Source organism: Calliopsis andreniformis, unplaced genomic scaffold (genome assembly GCF_051401765.1).
Source record: "Calliopsis andreniformis isolate RMS-2024a unplaced genomic scaffold, iyCalAndr_principal scaffold0048, whole genome shotgun sequence".
Lineage (NCBI taxonomy): Eukaryota > Metazoa > Arthropoda > Insecta > Hymenoptera > Andrenidae > Calliopsis > Calliopsis andreniformis.
In genome coordinates, this window is record NW_027480457.1 from 4265064 (window position 1) to 4283051 (window position 17988).

Genomic DNA, 17988 nt, shown 5'->3' on the forward strand with positions numbered 1-17988 from the left:
TTTTCCACTACGCTATTCACAGGTACCCCCACAGAAATATATGAGAAATATGTAACTCCATCACTTTTATGTTCTCTAGAGCGTAATGCACATGCGTCAGAAAGGTAACGGAAAGACACAGAGATACATATCTGTACTTTGATATTAGCTTCGTTGGCTTCTCATTGGAAGTGTACTCAATACCAAATGTAGTCTCATACATATATGGAGATGCCCGACATTATTTATCGAGTTAATACCTCCAAATTCCTTCAGAAATTGCAACGTGCAATTCATTTGACGTTTAGAGTACCGTTGTTTTTACTCGGAAGAGGGTAGGCCGGAATAAAGCACCTTAAACAGTCACAAAACAAACTGTAACATTTATTCACATTAGATCCGCAAAGCCAAGACGCGTCGGGTGCCGTAGATAATTAGGATCTGACCGCTCCGCGATCGATCCGTTCGATTCGGCAGTTGTCGCGGTGGGGGGAATAATAACCGGTGGAGTCGATAGGTGATGCGTCGATCACCGGCGATAAGGTCGCGACGTGAGGTTACCGACCGTTGCCGAAACAGCCGTCCAGTTCTTCATCCCCAAAATTTATCGAAACGAAGGCACAGACGCGGCGTGCGAGAATCGGAATATCGCAGTACACATACAATAAGAAATTTAGTTTGAATTTACGAAATATTTACCTGTAATAGATATTATATTTGTGATCCACTCGAAGTTGAGATCAGTTTGTTTGACAATACATCGCCATTCCCCTTCATGCGTTCTGTTAGCTTTCAAAATGTGCGTGACATCTGCAGCAGCAGGAATAGTGATACCATAATCTTTCCATACCCTAGTTTGTATTCTCCAGGCTACTTGAAGCTCTGAATAAACATGGCCTAAGATTGTACAATGACATGTTGCAGTAAAACTTAGAGTTTCTCGTATCTGGATGGTGGCTTCGGCTGGTATTACAGCCAAACTAATTATTTTGATGATTGAATACGTTTCATCGATTCGACGTAAAGTCATCGCATAAATACCGGCATCATTTGGAGAAGTTTCACTTATTTCTAAACGAATAGGAAAATTATTATTGTAGGATGTGTATTGTGTCATAGTCTTCCACTTTTCTAAAGGCTTAGTACGATACCTTCCCTACGTTACTTTTATGATACAAGTAAAAAAAAACATTGTCCAAAATATAATATTATTCTTTGTTTATTTCAAATGTATGTGCGAATTACGACGAAAACATAGAAGACAATACAGTAAGAAAGTTTAAATATACTGAATTGTGGCTTAAGTAAATTACACAAGTTGCAACTGTAATTCTATCTATTCTAACTTTTTAGTTATGCATATGTATGGCCAAGAGTGGTATGAAACCTGCTGTTCGGTTACGTCTCGAGGGAGAAAGGGAACATTTCGAGTGAGGTTGGGGTTCTTAGCAATCACTGATTGGAGAGTCAATCCCCACCCCGTTCAAAAAGTTTCCTTTCTACCTCGTGACCTCACCGAGCAGCAGGTTTCATACCATTCCCGTGTACGACACAGTATTTTTGTTTTTAATGATAATCAGTCCTCTAAAACTTAGTTGTGACATATTCATTATACAGCTATGGAAATTCTACGAACATATAAACAACTATGTACCTATGTTGTAATTCTTAAACTTCACCCTAGTCATGTCCTCTTGCACAAAGATACCATTTAAAGACCACCGCAATTCTGAACGTGGAGATTCCGCATCAATCAACTGAATAATATCAGGATCCGATTCAATGGTTACTGATTGAAACTCATTTACTACAAGAGCTGTATAGTTTGTTCGAATTCTTCGGTTTATCAAAGTTACTGTATCTGTATAAATAATATAAGCAAAAATAAATTAAATCAGATCAGAATATCTGATATTATAAATTATAAGTCCTTATGTTAAGAAAAGTCAACAGAAATATTTGTCTACCGTAAATCTTGGAATTGTTCCTAAAATATTAATAATAGTTCATGATTTGGTTTCTATAATACATGAAAGAAATGTTAAAGTAAAGTAATTGACGAGTTAACATTATAAATGTAACACATTGAAAATTTTCATAACTCTTTCAAACAAAAATATTTGCCAATACTAAACAGTTATATTTTTCCTCTTGGTCATCTGCGTGACCAGTATATGCACTCACAATGGGCCAAACAACAAGACTCGAGGAAAATGAGATCGTCGTACGCGGCCACGAATTCACTAATTAACCTCCTTACTCGTCCAACGCCACACAGTGGGCTAAACCGCCGATCTAGTTGAACAAAAGTTGAAATAAAGCATTTCCATACACAGGGTGGACATTATAAAGCGTTAGAGACGAATATCTCCAAAAATATTGATTATACGCAAAAATGCTTCAAATGTAAGTTGTTTAGCGCCGAGGGAAAAATCATGTGGTGGGACTTTTATTTTTCCTGGTGGGCGCGAAGATGAGGTGAAGGTCAGGACCATTTTTTAAAATGAAACCATACTTTTATTTTTTGCTACTATTGTAGCTTATTTTATGACAAATTTGGAAACTATCTACAGAAGGTCATTCCAGGTCAAACTTGCAAGGAACAGCCAAAAAGGTGATTGAAATAAATGTATTGATAATTTAACGTAATTACGTCTCATTTATACTTTAGTAAGTGTTCAAAATGATTAGCTTGTACTTCAATACACTTAACAATTCTTTATTGAAATAATTATCGAACCTTGCGCAACATTTCAACATTTATCTTAGCACAATCTTCGCGTATTCTGATTTTCATGTTTTTACGTATCGTAGGCTTAATGAACATTACGCAGTCTTTAATATAATCCCATAGGAAATCTTTAATATAGTCCCACAGGCTATAGGACCTCCTCGACCTACCCATCTTTCTGAAAAGATGTCTTTCATTGCTGTTCGAAAGCATAGTACATAATGTGGAGGCACATCGTCAATTTGCGTCCACATAACGCGTCGTGTATTTAAAAGTATTTTCTCACATAATTGCGTAGGAAGTTAATATAAACTTGCCCAGCTGAATGTCCTTCAAAAAAGGACGGGCCAATGACAAGTTTTCCAATAATGTCGCACCAAACGTTTCTGATAAAACAACATTTACAAATACTGGCAATGCAAACAGGCATAAAATACACTATTGGGCACTCCAAAATTCGCATTGCATGAGAATAATGGTTTTTTAACGGTACACGTGCCGAGAGACGCTTCCTGGAGGGAAATACAATGAATTTGAATCGCCGTTAATTTCCGGTGATTCTGTGCCGAGCGCGCGCAACGTTTCAGACCTGTAGGAGGAACCTGAGGGACCCCGAGGCCATCCCCGTCCCCCGGCCGTGCAGTTTCCAGATTCAGGCGCAGTATCAAACCGGATGGTACAGGATCCCTCCACCCCCGGAGTTGAGAGACTTGCCGCCTCCACGGTGGACCAGGGAGCCTGAGGAAAATCTGCCACAAAAAGCTGAGGGAAGGTCCCGCGGTGCTGTCCTTCTACAACGACTCAAGCGGAAGGCGAGGGTGGAGGCGAGCCCGGAGATCGTTGTCCAGGCGGCCGGAGCCATAGGAAGTCCTGGGGAAGTCTCCACGATACCGAGGAAATGCGAATCGTCGCCGGAGAGGAGCGGGACCCCGCTCCTCGCATACGCGCCTGAATCATAGCGAGTACGCAGAGGGGCTGTAGCACTTGCGCGGGGGAGGGACGTGCCGCGAATCAGGGGGGTCGCATACGCGCGTGCCAAGCGTCGTCACTCGTTGCCAAGACGACGATTGAGTAGAACTGCGAAGAATTAGGGTAAGCTGCACAGATTACCTTGGTCTAATTACCGGGCACGGAGTGCCGTTAGTACTAGGCGCGATTCGGGTTTCCTCCAGGGCGTCTCTGATATCGCGGTATTGTGTGATTTGTCGTTTTGTTAGCTAATTCCGGTGTCATTTCGATCGACTTTTGTAACGGGCGAGTTCGTGTGTGCCGAAATTGTTAGGACACGTGTTCGTTTCTGTACCGACCACCTATAATCATCCGTAACCTTGCCGTCTGCACGGTGCCGTAATATCGAATAAACATCTGTGGAAGACAATAAGCGTTTCGTCTCTGCCTTGCCGTGAAGGCTCGATTCCTCGACGCGTCCGAACTACGACCTTTCCTCTTCCGCCGAGCTAGCTGAGGTTTGCCGCTGTACCTGCACTGCAAAGGTCGCCTATCGTCGTTAGTTGTTCGTTGTAGCTGGCACGAAAGTGCCTGGCGCCCATCTAGACAATTTGTCCTTTTGTCGAGCGACTTGCAGAGCGTATACGGCGATGTTATAGGGGTTGCCCTGCCTCGAGCTCACGGCAGTTCGACGCAGGGAAAATCTCTCGTTCTATTACCTCTACCGATAATTAGCCTTATAACTGGCCAGAAGGTACGATCATGTATGGAAGCAATTCTGATTTGATTTTGAATTTCTAAAAACTACAAAGCAATAATCTTCCTATTTAGTTTTGCTGCGATGGATTTATAGAATTGCTTATATACTGGGTTACCGGTATGATACCAGGAACGCCTGGTTGAATTTCGAAGAGCTTTAATTGATTTCAATTCATAATCAGAAGTAAAGTCTAGTGATGCTACTTGTACCTTTGCTGAGGCTTCCTTCCTGCATTTAGTAAGAAATATACCTAGCTGTTGAATAGTGTTATCTATTTCATTTATGTTGCTAAAAGAATTCGTAATTGCCAAAGAATTTGTAAGAGATTTCTATTTGATCCAGTTCACTATACTAGCATAAGTTGCGGAAGGTGTATTTTGACTATTAATTTCGATTAAAGTAACTGGTTTATGATTAGAACTTAGATCATCTATTAAATTACAAGAGAATCGAAATTGAGTGTTGGTAAGAAAGAAATCAATTGTTGGGGGGGGGGGGGGGGGGGGGGGGGGGGGCAGTTTGGATTAAAATGCGTTTGAGTGGAGGGAAACGTTAAGTTATATGGAGCACTATCAGAATGTGTTTTTAAGATTTCACCGTTGTAATTACGAGAAGAGTTGTTCCAAGCTGAGTGTTCCGCGTTGAGGTCTGCTCCAAGTATGAGCGGGATACGAAAAGTAGTAATAGCATACCTAGAATAGTAGGAGTTAATTTAATAGAAGGAGGGCAATATGCTGAAATGAAAATTAAGTTGGGGTTTCTAATTTTAATTGCAACGGCTTCCACCTTTGCGGTATTAGGTAGTGGATACGGTGTATATGCAAGGTTTTTGTGAATAAAGATACATGTTCCTCCGTAACCGGAGTTATCAGGACGATCGGCTCTTACTATCGACTAATCTTTAATGTATAACGATGATCTAGGAGTAAGCCAAGTTTCTTGAATGGCTGCGATGGAGATATTATTTTGATGAAGAAAAAGTTCTAACTCTAGCTGTTTGGGAGTTCTGGAGCAAGCGTTCTATGTCATGAAATTGAATGAGTGTTTGGTGGAATTAGTTATCGATTAGCTGTAAAAATTCAGGTTACAAAGTATGAAGTACAAGAAGTTTTTCCATATTATTTTGACAGTTGGAGAACCTACGAGTTAAAGAAATTATTAACGAAGTCATTTTTCTGATGTCAATTACTTTTTCAAGATTATTAACAGCATTGGTTAAATTTCTAAGGTCTTCGATTATTGAAATTGAAAGTGAGTCGGATGAAATTTGTTTCTGTGGCTTGTTACTCATGAGAGCTTTCGCATATGACAGTGGTTAGGTGAAAGTATTGGGTGTATTATTAGTATTAAGGATGGAGTGAGTAAGAGATTTGGGTCACTCGAGGATTGAGCTAACAATGAAACTTGATTAAGTTTTGTGGAATCGATGTGCTCTTTATGCTGATTAACAAGGGGGAGTAGAATGTTTTCACCTGCTTTGAGGAAAGAGGATTGTGATTTCTTCTCTAAGAATTTAGCAAGCTCAGGGCAGCCAGAGTAATTGACAGTATGAGCCCCTCCACAGTTGGTGCATTTAGGAGTCAGTTCAGGGGATTTGCTACATGAGCGAGTGGGATGAGATTCTGTTGCGACGTATATTGGGATGGCGAGGACAACGAACGTAGTCAATAGCTTTTGTCTTTTAGGCTTTATTTGACGGCGGCAGAATGATTAAACGAAAAGGCGCCTGCAAAATACAGCAGTGCTTAGATCACTTATGATGAAGCGACAGTGACTTAACCTAATTATTGCACGTGTACGAGGCGCGAAAGAAAAGAAGAAAAAAAAGAAATAAACGTACCTTTTTACTACACATAAATCTTACGAACATAACATGTTTAATTTTACGCTCTTTACACGTCTTTCTCGCCACCGACACGTTTTGCGCGCACATGCGGCTTGCATCCTTCGAACGGCTTACCCAAGTACGGAAGTCAGGATTTTATTTTGTTTCGTTACGCCCGACTTCGGTCGAACCTTTCGGCGCGCAATTTGAACTTAAAGTTAACTTAAAAATAATTAACTCTCAACAGATTCTCCACACTTCACACATTTTTCCTTTCTATTATAATTGGCCGACGCGTGTTCAATAGATTGGCATCGAAAGTACTGATTGTATCTTCTGGTATTGTTGAATTTTTCCCGATATGCCCGAAGATAAAAGAGATGTCTGATTTTATTTATTTATAAGAAGGTAGTGGTAGCCGGGGAGGAGATTTTGTAAATTGAGAAATTTGAGGATGACTTCCCTTTAACTTGAGAGCAACTTAGAGGCGTTAAGCCTGTTAGCCGGGGTCGAGTGCAACTCTTGAAACCGGTGAGTGTGTGTGTAATTTTCACACTGGAATACGGAGTCAGTTTCTTAGTAAAGTGTGCAGACGAACCTGATGCAAAGTCATGGAGCTGCTAGGATTATTGACGGCGAGGACGAACTTGATACGAAATCAGAGAGCCAACAGGCAGTAAGACTACTTTGAATATTTGGTGATGCGGACGAACCTAATGCGAAATTAGGGAGCCGCAGGATTGTTAATTTGGTCTCGTAACTTTCAATAATAATTGTTTAAAAGGCAGCTAAATTTCGAACCTTTGTTTCGTCCGCGAGAATCGCAGTACGTTAGCATACGTGACCGACCGAAGGTCGCCTTCGGTAGGAGATACAGTTGCATTAACAACAAACTCGGTACATTCGAATTACGACTCGTTTTTCATCGGATGCGGTTGAAGTTCGAACAGGTGAGCGATCACGATCAGTTGTTTGAATCTCAGACCCGATATCGAGTGGGGATATCGGAGCCTGACAAAGAGAGAGAGCGAAATCGAAACATTAGAAACAGATAGACAACGACAAGCGAGCGCCGCGTAGCGGATTTTCGGGGACTCTGCGCTTTTCGCTGAGCGTCTTGCGCTCACAAGTCGAAGTCGATCGCTCGAACGGTAGCAAGTTTACAGCAACTATAGAAGAGCCCGCTGAGTGATGAAATTTGGGCACCAAGTTCCTTGGCTCGTGACGCCTTCTTTGCTATGTCTGTCACACTGCAACTCGTGCTATTGCTCAATTTGATATTCACGTTACATCACGTCTATTTATTGCAAGCGAGTAACTATACTCTTGGAATCGGTGGTTATCCCGATTCCCTGAGTTTGCTATTCGTCTGAGGAGCAACCATAGACCACTGCTTGGTTGAGCCTTGATAAGTGGCAGTACAACAGAGAGAGTTAACGTAAGTGCGATACCTCTGTGTTACCCGCGTTCTATCACCCGTTTAGCAGCAGCCCGCGTGTGATGAATAGATGCACACGTCGTGGTGAACGGTGAGTGTTAGAACCTCTGGCCTTTATCAGCCACCAAGCCTAGCCAGTGCTATTGATAGTGGAGTCGGAAGCTCGCAAATCTCGGCTTACAACCATGATTCGTAGGAAGCAAGCCTTCCTGGAGGGCAGGTTAAGCAGAGAAAAGGATGGTCCCTCCTCCCTGTACACTCGCCCACCGACGTTTCCTTCAGTGCTAAGAATCGTCGGTAATACAGTCCACTGCTCTACCTTAACGTTACGTCAAGGTACTGCTCTCCCCTCCACATAGGCTCGTTATCGAAGTCTGGAGTCGGGAAGACTCAGTACAGTAATGTTGCGGACGAGAGCCGCTCTCGGGTCTGGTCGCGACTCTCGTCCGCGACTGGTAGTCGATTCGGCTTCCTTTGCTCTCGGTCGCCGAGATAATTGGTACACGACCGGAGAAGCAAAAAAAAGGGTCTCGCTCGAGCTCGATGCCCGAAATCAATGACGTCAGAAAAGACAAGGATACCATTAGGGATTTAATAGGAAAAATTGAAGTTCCTTATTTGCAAACAGATTTTCACGCAAGTAACACCAATCGATTCCTTGTGCTCTCCCGATAAAAATAATATCAAATACGACATGATTCCTATTATTTATAATAAAGATATTTAAATAATAAAGGTTGGAACTGTGCGACGGTTACGGAGAATCGTTAAAGTTACTTTTCTATCAGTTCTTTAGGAGCTAAAAATGACATAAACAGAATTTATGTATATTATATTTAATCGATGTCGGAAAGAAGATATTAAAAATAAAAAATTAAAAATTTCTAAACATTTAAAACGGAACTTATATACATACTTTTTGTATTACGCTTTCATTTTCTTAATAATTTCAGTCATTAAATAATTAAACACAAAAATATGACGGAATACATAATAGGGAGTTAGCCATACGACGAGAGCCGCGTTCGTCGAATCGACTACCACTCGCGAGCGAGAGTCGCGCTCGGGTCTAGTCGTGCCTTAGAATCGACTACCATTCACAGACGAGAGCAGCGCTCGGGACTGGTCGTGCTTAAAATCGACTACCACTCACGGACGAGAGTCGCGCCCGGGTCTGTTTACGAGCATGACCTTTCGTTCTACAAACCAAGTTTTATGTATCTTTGTTAAAAATAATCGGAATCATGTCGTGTTTGACATCATTTTAATCGGGAGAGCACAAGGAATCGATTGGTGTTACTTGCGTGAAAATCCGTTTGCGAATAAGAAACTTCAATTTTTCCTATTTAAATCCCTAATGCTATCGTTGTTTTTTATGACGTCCTTGTTCTCGGGCGTCGAGCTCGAACGCGATGGTTCCAAGAATTGGTTTCTCGGCGGCACGTATCAAACGAGGTAGTGGGGATAAACCATGGCTCTCGTCCGTGTAGACGAAACGGCTGTCGTCCGCAACATTACTGTATAGCGTGAAAGCAATTCGCTCGCTTACCTATGAGGTTCCAACGCTATTTTCTTTTTTTGGGCGCCAGCGTCGCTGACCGGCGTCGTAAAGGACCAGAGGACCCCCACTCCATCGACAGCTTGGATGCCCGCCAGGACAAGGAGGCCTTCGTCCCAGAGTTTTAAACAATTAATAAAGATCGTACTTAAGCCCTTTTAAGGGCCGACTTAAACTCGAAATGTTTGTACAATTTTTTTTGGAACCCTTATTTTAACCACCTAATCCGGACCCTGTTAGATCCCTAAATTCAGCGATTCTAACAATAATAAAATAAAAATATAACTCGAGCGGTAAACTTATATTTCGTGTGGAAACATTCGATTATTACTAAGGATTGTGGAGTTAGAATGCGGGTTTAAATTTTTTAAACTTATTATTATTTTTTTATTTTTTTTTAAGTTTAAATTCCAAAGTTGAACTTTAAATATATTCTAACTAAGTCTTTTGTTTACAGCTGTGTTGTGTAAGAATATTTAGAATTTACCAAATAGTTAAGGCTTGGTTTTAATCACTGACAAGGCGGGGGTAGAGTGATTGAAAGTAATGCCCGAATAGAATTTATGCCAACTCGTGGATCCTGTAAGGTTTGCTCCGATTCGAAAGAGAACTTTAGCCCGATCTCACAATGTAATCGACTCTGGAGAATATGACGCGACGTTAACTGTTCGGGATATAATAAAATAGCACACGACGTTTTCATTCTAAGAATATAATTAATTGGCAATATTATAACAACGTTTATTAAAGCGGCTCGTGGCACACGTTTCTATTGCGGTTGATACATCGAGACTGAACTGAACTCAGTCAGAAAAAGACGAAGAGGACGCCAGCTGAGATAAACAATTTCGGATCGTGCTAAGCACGTTGACAGTGGCGTTCGAGCGCGCTACTTTGCACCTTCTGATTTCCCGATGGTTAAAATTAACAGGTTTATATAGGCCGAAAAATGAGTGGGGATGCCTAAGATTTTGTAAATAAGGAAAATTCTAAATAAGAAGGGTCGGAAGTTACATCATATTCCCCGGAATTCCGGTTACAGTGCAGCTATTATGTACGATAAGCAAGTAGGCACGATTAAGAGGTTTCTTCATTACCAGATAAAAGATTCATTGAAAAGTCTTGGGAAATAGTGCGTATGAGATGCATCCGTAACAAGCCTACTAAATTTAATTCGTCAAGGATTTCACTTTGGGTCAGTGATGGCAGACCTTTTAGGATAAACGTAAGTGGTTTTTCAGATTTTAACGAATATGTGTGAAATTAAAGGCCTCTAGCTATTAGCGTTTTCTTGAATTTAGAGTGGTGTATCTCGTGTATCTCGTCAAAATTTAATCTAACTTGATCACTTAGAAATTTCAGATTAAATTTGTCTCCTATGGAGTTTTTAACTGGTTAGATAGAGAAATTATGCTCTGGGCACCAGCGTCTATGAAAAGGGGAGGGTGTCGCTCCTGTGGGAAGGGTTTCTGTGAAACTGCTGTCGGAGGGGTGACGGATTTGATTCTAATTGTCCTTGCTAAGCTACTTGAGTTTTCTTCTCTTACCTTTTTGAAAAAATCCGAATTGAGACAATCAAACCTGTTTTTAATTGGAATATTAGGTGTGATTGAAGTGGGTTGAATTTCTACATCCATGTTACTGCTATTCCCAGGGTTTTGGGTCCTGTCACCAGTCTTCCCTTTCTTACCAATGTTGCCAGTCTGGCCAGTCTTATTAGCAATGCCAATATCCGAAATGTTCAACATCGATGACGCCTCAGATCTTTTTGTCATGGTGTTGGTGTTGATCGGTGTGGAGTTGCGACATTCAAGCGGAGTCAACTTGGTTATTGATGAAAAGTTGGTTAGATTAATGCTGCGGTGGTATTTAACCCTCTTATAAATAGTAGATGTACCGTTAGGTGCGCATGAAACGCGCGGCCTAATATTTTCTTTCGTCACAAGCCCAATGTCTGTTAAACATGCACTATTTTGTATTAACAAGGCAAAGCAACACAAAGCGATAACGCAAATACAGCATAAGCCGTAATCATACGACGAATACACGTTATTGTCGGCGTTCACGCGAGGCAGTTACTTAGAATCTGCACTATGTTGAGCGGAATCTCGACGATGTATACTACTCCGAATCTGATCAGAAAATGAGTCGAATGAAATGACACAATCAGAAAGAAGTGTGTCTCGTCTTGCTTTCGCAGCTCCTTATACAGGGTGTTCAAAAAAAACATTCAATATTTGTATAGTATATAGGATACATTGTACTGAGTAAAAAAGCTTTAGTAAACATAGGTCGAAAGGTCAACCGTTTCTGAGATATAAACATTTTTGTTTGTTATTATCATAATTGACTTACTACTGAATTTTCGATGTTTACAGAAGATTTTCCACGTGTCCACCTTCCATTTCTACACACGCTTGGCATCTTCGTTTTACAGAGTCGCGAACTCTCTCGAAAATTCCACATTTCTGTCGATTTGTTTGACAAGTATGGTGGATTCGATTACATAATTCTTCTAAATCATTTATCGGCGAGGAATATACTAGGCTTTCTAATATCCCCATAAAAAGAAGTCCAGAGGGTTTAAATCGGGGGATCGAGGAGGCCATGCAACTGGTCCACCACGTCCAATCCACGTTTGACCGAACACCATGTTTAAGTGGTCTCTCACATTACGCACAAAATGAGGTGGTGCCCCATCATGCATGTACCACGTCGATAATCTTTCTGCCAAAGGCATATCATCCAAGTACTGAGGTAATGTATTCACCAAGAAGTTGAAATAAGCAGCACCTGAAAGCCGATTTAGGAGTATTACAGGGCCAACAAGGCGATCTCCCAGAATGCCCATCCAAACATTTAACGAGAAACGGTGTTGGTGATTTGTTTGAATAACTGCCTGAGAATTCTCTTCCGTCCATACGTGATTATTATGGAAATTTGTAATTCCATTTCGCGTAAATGCAGCTTCATCAGTAAATACAATGCAAGATACGAAATTCGAATTCACAGTACGTTTTGTGAGTAGCCACTGTGAAAATTCTGTTCTTGCCTGATAGTCCGGTAGAGTGAGGGCTTGTACCCGTTAGATATGGTATGGATAGAGTAACTGCTCATGAAGCGTTCTCCAGACCAGAGTAGTACTGATTCTTGTGGCATCGGATATTCTTCTTACGCTGGTTCCGGGATTTTCTTCTACAATTCTTAAAATACGATTCTCCGTATTGGGTGTTGATACAGATCTAGGTCTGCCAGAGTTTCGATGGCAAGGTGTAAGTGAGCCTGTTTCACAAAGACGTTGGTGAAGTTTTTGAAACAGCATGTGAGAGGGAATCCTTCGATTAGGAAATTTTTCGGCGTAAAGACGTCGTGCAGATAAAGCACTTCCATTAGCACGGCCATACATAAAATGCATTTCTGCCATTTCTTCATTCGAATAATACGTTGATATGTCCACGATACTTTGTAACTGTGTAATATCTACAATCGCCCATTCACAACTGCCTGATTCTCAATGAAATCTACTGTCGGCACTTGAATAAGAACATTCAGAACGTGGTTTGTAAACACTAAAGTAAACATCGCATGCGATAGAAGCAAGTAAGTCAACCATGATACTAGCAAACAAAAATGTTTATATCTCAGAAACGGTTGATCTTTCGACCTATGTTTACTAAAGTTTTTTTACTTAGTACAGTGTATCCTATATACCATATAAATATTGAATGGTTTTTTTTGAACACCCTGTATACTCGTCAGTCAGAGTTCGCGCGTGCGTAGTATTTTATTTCTAACTGCGCACTTATTCTAACCGTGAATGTTTTAAACGAGAACGTACGAAATACGTTGTATTTATATTAAAATATAATTAAAACCTACAATAGATGACATATAATAAAGTAGAAAAATATGAGTGAAGTATCTAAATGAATAGAATATGCACTAATAAATAATAAGACAGTATTAGTAGAAAGAGAGCGAAAGTGAACACAAAGGGGGGGGGATGGGCTGTAACAGAAGCGTTACAGAATTGACAACTTGAGGTGGTTCCCATATGAGTGAATTGAGGAATAGTACGCATTCAAAAACTACATTTTAAAATGTTTGACTGACAGGCTGTATTACGCCCATTTGCTTTTTGTATAACTTAATACACTTTATCTGTGAAAATCGGATATATGTTTGAAATTATTTAAAAGTGGCTAACTTTCGGCTTATACTTTCCTTTAATTCACCTTTAGCGAAATGACTGTGTTCCAGAGAAAATTAACTTTCGTTTCTGAAGACTCTGTTTATTCGATTTTCAGTTGTCGCTAAGCGTCTACAAATTAACTCCCCCAATCAAGTTTTTTTCGCTCCCACGAAAACGCGCCGAACCTCTCAATTTATTTCCATTGGTCAACGTCTCACGCTATTTGACCAATGGAAAAATTCCTGAGCTTGGTCGCGCTCTCTATTTCAATCGTCGTGACGACGACCTCGTGTCACGACCTCGCGGTGAAACGGTTATTAACCCAAACTTGGCACCGCCGCGGAATTTTCTCGAGGCCGAAATCGCTTGACCATATGACCCGCAAGTTGTCACTCTGGAAACGCTTAGGCCCCTCGGAAATTCAGGACTTTATGATATCCGCCGTAGCTATTGAGGCCCAAAATTAAAAGTCTTGAAAAAAAGGAAACATGCATTGTTTGAAACAGCTAACGGAACTATCTCCTCAGAAATAGCTTTCTTTACGCACGTGCCTAAAAATCCTGCCAACCATTTGCACGCCAAATGTTTTTATTTGTACGTGCCGCTGGCCATTACACATCGATCTACTATAGTTTCTGTTATTACCTTCTGTTATGTCACCACAAAGAATTTCATTACAGCGCCCATTCATCGTGTCTGGCCCTATACACGGTTCGCCTTTCAGGTTTGGTTTTGGCGAATCACATCGACGTCTCTTAATCCCAGTGCCACCATTACAACTAGCACTACATGTCCATGGTCCCCATTCAGACCAGCCACCATCAACTGGTGGTCCGTCTATATCTACATTGATTAATATAAGCTGTCATATAAAGTTAAGGTTAAATAAATAGCTATTTAATACAAATGGATGAAGTTTTACTTGCCCATTGGTATACAGTTCACAGACCATTTGGTCCAGCTCCCAGGATTGACGCCGATAGAGAAAAAATAGAACAAAAGAGTACTGACATGCTTATAACGAAAAACATTTGTTGTATTGGAAAATGCTTCAATAATGCTTCCCGACCACCTTAAAATAAAGAAAACCATATGTAAACAAACTGTATAACACCTATGTATATAGATGATGATGCATACGATGTGTGCGCAGTTGTACGCCAAGTTCATTCTGTGCAACTACTTAGTTTTTTAAACAAAACTTTATTATATATTGTGACGTTGCAGACGTTGCGCATAGCGCCCTCTCTGGGTTTAGTGAATTTAGTAAGATTAGTGACACAAAGGACCGTAGGGTTCCCTTCCGGAACACGTGCCGAAAGACGTCTCCTGGAGGAAAATACCGTGAATTCGAATTGCCGCTAATTTTGGGTAATTTCGTGCAGAGCGGGCACGGCGTTTCAGGCTCATAGAAGAAATTTGAGGGATCCGGAGGCCGTTCTCATTCCCCAGTCGTGCAGTTATCCAAATCAGGCGCAGTATCAGCATCGGATGATAGAGTGACCCTCCACCCTCGGAGTTAAAGGACTTGCTGTTTCTGTGAAGAACCAGAGGAGCCAGAAGAAATCTGCCGAATACGAGCCTGGGGACGGTTCCACGGTGCTGTCCTTCTAGAGGGGCTCAAGGGAAAGGCGAGGGTGGAGGTGAGCTCGGAAGTCGTTACCCAGGCGCGGTATGCGCACCGTATCTTGCGATGCGAACGCTTCTCGAGTTAAAAAAACAGAACAGCGACCGGCATTCGCTCGCCACTTCTGTCCTCGAGAAGGATGTCTATGTAGACGATGTGTTTATGGGAGTGTAACAACCAGCTGCGATTTCGCCTACGAAGAAATCGAGTTTTAAAAGACAATTCTTCGTTTAGATTTAATAAATAATAAGTGATAGCTAAGTCAGTACAGTAACCCAAGCACACAACCATATCCTAACTTTAATTCCCTAGATCAAATTACCGCGTCAGTGACGAGCGACGCGCTTGCGCGCACACAGCAGGACGCTTCCTATGCACACAAAATCAGTATGTCACCAAAGCGACAACCTATGGCGTGCGACGAAACACGCATTGACGATACGATGACGATCGAGCAGCGACATCGCAAACCAATCGGCAAGCGATACTCTGAGTACGCCTGCACAAGCACCACCAAACGCATGCACCAAGACCTCCGAACCAATCAAGAGCACATAACCTGCGATGACTCCTGAACACGAAGGCGCAGTACGATGTTTCCCCTACACCGAGGGGAGTCATCAGTCCCAAAAGAAGAGGGCATTTTTTCGGTATAAAGAAGGCGGCGCCAGCACCAGCATTCAGACAATTAGGAAGAGTGTGATGCAGTTCTCTTTCTCCGAATTCCAACCTCAACTCCCAAATCCATACTGAGGTAGCTTTAACCAGTACCTTGGTTCCCTCGATCTAGGCAGCTTTAGCCAGCTCCTGGATCACTCCTAACCGAGGCAGGTTTAACCAGCTCCTTGGCTCCTCCAAATCGAGGCAGCTTTAATCAGCTCCTTGATTACCGACCGAGGCAGCTTTAACCAGCTCCTCGGCCTTTGCTCGATCCATGTCGACATTGTTCATCACTGCCATCTGCTCGAATTATAGATCATTATTATTCCGTCGATATAGAAACTCACGACAATTACTAATTCATATACCAATAAGAATCTGTTTCGTTAAAAGACCGAAGTTTATATAGTTTTAAGAATAGTGTTAAGTATTTCAAGTTTGTACAGCTCTTAAGTTAATAAATATTGTTATATATTATTTTAAAGAGAAATGATAGGTTATGTGTTAAAATAGCTTAAATTAAGGGATCTAACTAGGTTCCGGATAAGGCGAGATTGAGGGTATTGAGAAAGAAAACAAGTACACTAGATTAAATTTGAGTCGGCTCTGAAAAGGGCTTATTTAGGACCTTTATTTTTAATTTTCTGTTGAGGTGTACAGGGGAGGCGGCGGCTCCTATGGTCCTCGGCGTCGTGCTCCTATGGCTGGCGGTGGAGCGGGGCCCTTGGAGGTCCAAACGTCCGTTGACGCCTTGTCATCGACGTTGGCGTCTGAAAAAGATAAACGCGGTGGAGCCGCACCGGTAAGCGAGAGTATGGCGATCACGCTGTACCCATTCTTCCCGATTTCAGGCTTCGATCACGAGCCTATGTGGAGGGGGAAGCAATGCCTTGCCGTAATACAAGGTACTGCAGTGGACTGTACTATCGACTCTCCTTCTCTGGCGAAGAACATGTCCATGAGCGAGTGGCTAGACAGGAGGGGGATCCTCTTCTCTTCTCTTCGCTTTTGCACCTTATAGTAAGGCTCGTTTCGTACAAATCCCGATGAATGCGGGGATTCACGAGCGAGGGGCACGCTATAGCTAACGATTGCTAGTTCTGGTGGCTGAGGACGGCCAGAGGCTCCACGACTCCGTTCACCTCACCGTGTGCATCTACTCGTCACACGGAGGTTGCTACTAAACGATGTGGTAGAGCGTGAGTAACGCAGAGGTGCTAGGCACGTACGCTAACTCTTTCTGTTGTATGCCAACCAGGAAGCGGCCTTCTTGCTCCTTGACGAAGACGAAACTCAGAGAATCAGGGCAGACCCCGATTTCAAGAGCGCAAATCTCGCTGAATTGTCACCTTTTGACGAACTAGATGCTCTGTCGTACGTATAGTACGTATCAAATCGAGCAGAGCAATTCCCTAGTCGCAGGAGACAGAGGTTCAGCTATTAAGCAAGTAGGATTTCAAGTATCTGGCGACCAAACTACTTAAAATCGTGTAACTGGCTGAGCTGACGATTGCTTGACGACGTGTCTAAAGGACTGGCGCAAGACTCACTACCGAAAGACAACTGCTGCGAGAGCCGCGCGGGTCTCCGCAGAACGCGAAACACGCTAATTTTGCCGCTACGCAGCGCTCGCCAATTATCTTTTGTATCGTTCTAATGTGATACGATTTACTCTCTCTCTGTCCTTCAGGCTCCGATGTCCCCACTCCACATCGGTCCTTTAATTCAAACCGTTGCTCGACAATGCTCACCTTGTTTGAACTTCAAGTTTAACGATAAAAACGAGTCATACGACAATTGACCATGTTTTGCTGTTAGGACAACGGAATTTCCAACCGAAGGCGACCTTCGGTCGGTCACGTATACCAACAGACCACGAATCTCGTTGACGAGTCAAATGCCCGTTATATAACTGCTTTTTAAACACTATGAAATTTATTTCTTAACCGCACGCCACACGATTCCTACTCCCTGTTCACAGGTAAGCCGCTCTATCTGCGATCGTTTTTTGTACTACGATGCACGATTCGTTACAGGAGCTTTAGACAAATTGTTGTTGGAGCAAATTCGTAAACAAACTTGCGAGCTCCTACGACAAGGAGGATTTAACCTTCGGAAGTGAGCTGGAAATTTGCCGGAGTTGTTGCGAAATATTCCACAGAGCTCACACTCGCACGCGATCGACCTTGATTTGTTCGACGATTCCGAATTAAAGGTACTCGGTCTGCGTTAGATACCATTTGGAGATTTTTCTATTTTAATTTGCAACA